Source organism: Monodelphis domestica, chromosome 3, assembly GCF_027887165.1.
Source record: "Monodelphis domestica isolate mMonDom1 chromosome 3, mMonDom1.pri, whole genome shotgun sequence".
In the NCBI taxonomy this organism is placed as follows: Eukaryota; Metazoa; Chordata; class Mammalia; order Didelphimorphia; family Didelphidae; genus Monodelphis; species Monodelphis domestica.
Window position 1 is genome coordinate 404,992,680 of NC_077229.1, and position 6,679 is coordinate 404,999,358.

Sequence of the window (6,679 nt, forward strand, 5' to 3'; positions counted from 1 at the left end):
ACATATAGGAACAAAAGGGGTCTTTAGAGGTTACAGAATCGATCCTGTTCTCTGTCAGGTCCTTCTAATCATTCAGGGGGAAGAGATCATGTATTTATTAAGCACTTTCTGTGTGGGAGGCACTGTGCTAAGCACGTATGAAAAATCTCAGGAATTGCCATTCATCTATGAAGTCAGTTAGAGTCTGGTCAAGAAAAATCAGTCAATTACTAAGTCAACAAGCATTTATTATGGGTCTACTATGGACCAATCCCTGTGCTGCAGAATGACCTGTACTTAAAATGTGTTAGGCTAGTGTGGTCAGGCAGGAAACTACCTCTGCCCAAGGGAATTATTTACTTCTTTTAAGATCTATCTCAAGCACTACCTTCTACCCAAAGCCTTTGCTAATCTCATCAGATGTTAGTTAGCACCCTCCTTTCCTAACTACCTTGTTTTAATTTTGTATTTATCCTTTCTAGATTTATTTTACATACATGTATATATGCATATACACTTACTTGTCTCAGTACAATGTTAGCTGGTTGATCACAATGACTTTCATTGTTGTCTTTGTGTCTCCAGAGCCTGGCACTGGACATATCAGGCCCTTCATTAACGCTTGTTGATTGATTGCTTGACAAAACAAGCAGGGCAGGGAATCATGACCTTCAACCTGAAGTCCTGGGTCAGCCGGTAAAAAACTTGGAGGTACGATTAAATTTAAGCTACTGGCAGGGACAGAGAACAAGTCTCTCTTAACACTGCCAGGGGTTGAGGATGATACAGAGAAAGGAATTGCTTGTAAGATTTTCTAAGGCTTTTATATACTATTTTTCCACAGGAAAGGATGAGAAAATGTCTGGCTGGATTGGAATTGACAAAACTAGGCAGCACAGACAGAACCATCTTAAGTGCAGCCTTTAGCCACAGAAGAGATATTGAAGGTGATACAATCAATGTCACTGGAGAGGACGCCAGAGAAAGATAACTAAACGCATCAAATTTGATTATTAGTCAAGAATAGCTAGTCAGCCTCCCCTGATAGGTTGATTTGATTTGACCCTTATTCCTGATGGTCACCTTACCTTGGCCACTATTTAATTCAGAGTCATAGACTCTGAGAGTGGAAAAGAGTATTAGTGGGTCACTAATATAACCTCTCTTTCACTGATGGTCTACACTCTCCAGAAATCCTGACAAATTTTCATAAGATGTCTTGGAACAATTCAAGTGGCAAGAGAGCATTGCTTTATGATGCAATCCAGTCCAAACATGCCAGAGCCAGGGAATCACTAAATACAGTGATCCCACACAAACATACTAAAGCATAATGCTACCTATCACATATCCCTGGGAATAAAGGCCACCTTCTATTAAAATCTGACACCAATATTTTATAATATCCACAGGGACCTTGGGTTCCTGAAGAGCTACATCAGAGAAGACAACCTCTGGAAGATCTTTGAGAACATGTCTTGGTTTATGTCCTACCACAAACAGTTACCAGATGTGTTTACCTGGGCAATTCACTTAATCTCTGTCAGCCACAGTTTGGGATTCCATAAAATGGGGATTTTTATATTATTTAACTTACAGAGTCATATAAGTACGTTTCTGTGCAAATCTTAAAGCAATTTACCCTTAAGGTAAACATATATATAAATGTGAGGTATTATTACTAATACCATTTGCCTATTTTTCAATATACTCAGATAGAATTGGTTTGGAGATAGCTTGCTCTTCCATAATCTTAAAGAAATGGAAAAACGCAGAGATATAGACAAGAGACAGAAACCAGGAAATAAGGGAGAAAAAGACACAGGGCTCAAGTAGGGAGAAGTAAGACAGAAGAGAAGGAGAAAGGGAAAATGGAAAGGAGAGAACAGTGAGAGAAAAAAGAGAATTGAAGGAGAAATTGAAAGAAAGAACAAAGTAAAAGAAGGAAAGAGGAAAGAAGAGGAAGTCAAGAAGAGAAATGTGACTATATCATTTGTCTGTGATGGGACCTGAATTGTTATGTCTATAGACCAGGGGCTGATCTTATTAAACTTATTAAAGGTCTATAGTTCCTGAACTATTCCTTCTGGGCTAATAATTCTCCTTAATTGGAATAATATTTGTTCAGAAAATAAAAGATTTGGGAGAGAGAATTGATAATCTTTGTAAACTGAATGCATGTTATTTTTTATTGTATTTTAGGGGTTGGCAAGTGCTTTACATTTCTCAAGCATTGTAAATTTTACAAAGTACTTTCTTCACAGAAACCCACTGAGGTAAGTAGTGTGATACATATTTTGTTGTTATTGTTAAATTGCTTTGGTTCTATTCAACACTTTGTCACCCCATTTGTGGTTTTCTTAGCAGCGATATTAGAGTGGTTTGCCATTTCCTTCTCCAGTTCACTTTACATAGGAGAAACTGAGGCAAACAGTTAAGTGACTTGTCCAGGGTCACATATCTACTAAGTATCTGAGGCCACATTTGAACTCAGGTCTTCCTGGCTCTAGGTCTGGCACTCTATCCATTGCATCTCATTAAGCTGCTCCATGTTTTACATATAAGATGGAGTTCAGGGAGGGTCTATGTTCACATGGGGCTAGTAAATAATAAAATGAGACCTTGAACCTAATACTTCTGGCTACAAGGTCAGTACTCCTTCTTCAGTCCCCTGATACCTCAGACATGCAGGATATCTTAAAGATGGCCAATCCCTAAGACATAAAAATCACAAGGAGAACAAGCAGCTCATATTTCTGGAGTATGTTAAGGTTTCCAAATAGACCCAATGATGGACGGTGTGTCTTTTGACTGAGGATCAGCCTAGCTCTCCTTGGACAGGTTCATCACAAGGATGGCCTCAGGGTGATAGATTTTTCAGCCATAGTAATTCTCTGAGACCATCTACTAAGTCATAAATGGGCCTCTATCAGGAGAAGAAAAGCTCTTATAAACAAAACTGCAGATTTTTGAAGTAAGTTATGGTTAGCAAAGTGTTTTCTCAAAAACAAGCTCATGAGGAAGGTAGGCTTATAAGGTCATGGTTTTTTGGAGTGACAGGAACCTTAGAAGTCTGCAAGGTGCTTCTCTCCTTTTTATATGTCCATAATTCTATTTACTATACCAGAGATGTCAAACTCCAGAACTTGCCATATGTGGTCCCCAAACTCCCATACTGTAGAAAGACAGAGATGTAATTTCAGTGTTTAATATGCTGTTAATTAAACATATTGTTTAACAAAATAGATAAAAATACAATGCAATATATAGATATTGTTAATTTATGGTTTCCTAAGTCAATATGTTCCCTGCAGGGATCTATTTCTCTGTGAGTTTGAGTATTACCCATCACCACCCTCATCCTACCCCCCCTACCTCTTTATGCGCTAGAATTCCATTTTACTTCTCTCTTCACATTTCTCTTAATGCAATCTCCTTTTTCACCCCTTAATTTTTTTGCATATCATCTTAAACAGCTTATAACCACCTCAGTCTATGTATACTTCTAACTACTATGAAAATGATAAAAAATTTAAGAGTTACAAATATCTTTTTATATAGAAATATAAGCAATTCAATCTCATTGAGGCCCTTACATTTTTTTTCTCTTATTTACCTTTTTATGCTTTTCTTGAATTTTGTATTTTCATTTCAATTTATTTATTTAAGTCTGCTTTTTTTTTTCCTTTAGGAGTGCTTGGAAATCTATTTTATTAAATGGCTCTACTTTCCCCTGAAAGTATATAGTCAGTTTTGATAGGTAGGGGATTCTTGGTTGTAAACCCAGTTCCCTTGCTTCTGGAACATCATATTCCAAGCTTTCTGATTCTTCAATGTGGAAGCTTCCAGATACTGTGTAAACCTAACTGGGGCTCCAAGATATTTGAATGGTTTCTTTCTGACTGTTTTAAAAATTTTCTCCTTGGCCTGGGAACTATTGAACTTTGCTATAACATTTCTGGGAGTTGTCATTGGGGAATTATTGCAGGTGGGTATCTATGGATTTTTTCAATTTCTATTTTACCCTCTTTTTAAAGAATATAAGGGGCAGTTTTCTTTGATAATTTTTGTAATATGATTTCTAGACATTTTTATTATAACTTTTAGGTAGTCTAATAATTCTTAAATTGTCTCTTCTAGGTCTATTTTTTAGGCTAGTTTTTCTTGCAATGAGATAGTTCATATTTTCCTCTATTTTTTTCTTAGGAATTTCTTTTATTGTTTCTTTATGTCTCATGAAATCATGAGCTTCTACTTGCCCAATTCTAATTTTTAAAGACTGAATATCTTCAATGACCTTTTGATTCTCCTTTTCCATTTGTTTCATTCTACTTTTCATGGAAATTTTTTCTTTATTGGATTTCCCCCCCTCTTTTCCCAGTAGATCAATTCTGGTTTTTTAGAAAACTATTTTCTTCAATCAATTTTTATGCCTCTATTTCAAGTTGACCAATTTTGTTTTTAAATCTGTTATTTTCTTTTTGCATTACTTTCATTTATTTTTTCCAATTTTTCTTCCACCTTCCTTATTTGATTTTTTAATTCCTTTCTGAGCTCTTCTAGCACCTGAGACCAAATTTCCATTTTTCTTTAAAGTTTTGCATGTGTTTGCTTGGATCTCACTGTCCCCTATTGAGTCTATGCTTTGCTTTTTCTCTATAGAAATTTTCTAAGGTTAGTTACTTTTGCTGTTTGATCCTTTTCCCAGCCTTTTTTTTTTTGCCTGTGGACTGGGAGTTCTGAAAGCTAATGTTTCTGTCTCCCATACTGATGTCTTGTAGGACTCAGTACTCTGAGCTATTTTGCCCTGGGGCTAATAGCTTCACCATAGCAAGGCTTGAAAGGACCAAGCTCCATGGACTTTCAGGACTCAATGCAAGCTGGGGACAAGGATTTCAAGAGGGTAAGTGTGTGGTGTGTGGTTCTCTGTTGTTCATGTAGGCAGGGTCCTGGTATCCTCAAGTTGGTCTATGCGTAGGCTAAGAACCTGACACAGTAGGTGCATACCTAACATAGTAGGTGCAGGATGGTCAGCCAGTGCTTTGGGTTCCCCCTTATTTTGTGTAAATCATCTCACTCTACCTTCCTTTCAAGTTGTTTTCCATGGGAGAGCCCTTTCTTTCTTGATTGTTGTTTTTTGATTCCTGTCATTCTGAGGAGCTTTTTAAAGATTGGTTTGGAAAGATTCTCAGAGCAGTTTCAGTTTTCTTGCTACTAAGCTGCCATTTTGGCTCCACTCCCAACAATTCCTCTTCCAGTCCCCCACAATGTGAGTTTGGCATCACTCTATTATATCACTCTGACTCCCCAGAGTAATCCCCTGACTTTAGGATCAATACTCAGTAAACTAGAAAATAAGAAAAAAATACTTCCTTTATCTCTTTCAATACTCTTTTCCCCCAGATAATCAATATCATTCTATGCCTCAACCTTACTCTCTCTTTTTCCCACATAAGAAGCTTCTGATAGACTTTAAGATTGTGTACTAGACACTAAACTTAGAGGTAGATGTTCCCTCTCCTTAGGGAAGGCAGAGCATCTTGGAGAAGGCTTTGCTTAACACAACCCCACCCCCCTGAGATCCTTTGTGGACCTCAAGGAAGAAACATAGAAATCTATGAAGAACAAATCAATGCTGAAAAATCTACTTGATTCATTTTAGAGAAGCTCATATGATAGTATGATGATGATCCTAAAGTTATAGGTTCAACTTGTTCCTTCTCGTTTACTATTTATATGACCTTTGGAACATCAGCTAACCTCTCCTTATTTGCAGTCAACCTATCAACAAGAATTTATTAAGGGCATACTGTATGCCATATACTGTGTTAAATACCAGGGACACAAAGAAAAAGCAAAATAAAAAAAGCCCAAAACAAAATTTTAAAACATTCTCTGCCTTCAAGGGACTAATAAAGGAGCCAATATACAAAAATAGATACATACAAAATATATAAAGAGTATATTGAAAGTAAGATGAGAAAGGAAAGAATCAAGACTTAAGAGAATTGAGAAAGGCTTTCTAAAAAAGATGGCACAAAGGCTAAGTTTCAGAGAACCCCAAGGTTTCTGTGAGTCATAGTCAAAAAAGGGAAACATTCCTTTAGACACAAGGGGCAGTCAATGCAAAGGCATTGGTAGATGGGGCATCATATCTGAGGTAAATCTATTAGGTCACTATGACTTTAAGTTAAATATGTGAAAAAGGGATAATATCCAGGAAGCCTGGAAAGATCAGAAGGGGGAAGACTGTGAAGAGCTTCAAATACAAAATGAAGAGTCTATAGTTGATCCTTGAGTTAGAAATTCCTCAAGCTTATTAAGGGAGTAACATTGTCAGACTTGAACATTAGGAAAATCAGTTTGGCAGTTTGGTGGAGGATGGATAGCAAATAGATTTGAGAAAGGGAAACTCATCAAAAGACTATTGAAGTAATACATGAGGTAGGTGATGAGGAGCTGCGATAGGGTGATACCTGTGTGAGTGGTGAGGACTAATGTATTCAAGAGCTGTTGTGGTTGTAGAAGCAAAAAAATTTGACTGTGGAATGAATATGCAGGGTAAGTGAGAATGAGGAGTAAAGGACTATGTATTAAAAGTGAGTGACTAGGGATAGTCATGACACTAACATCACTAGGATAGTTTGAAAATCTATCCAATAAGAGTGGAAAATAGAAAAGAGAAAAGTGGATTACTGAT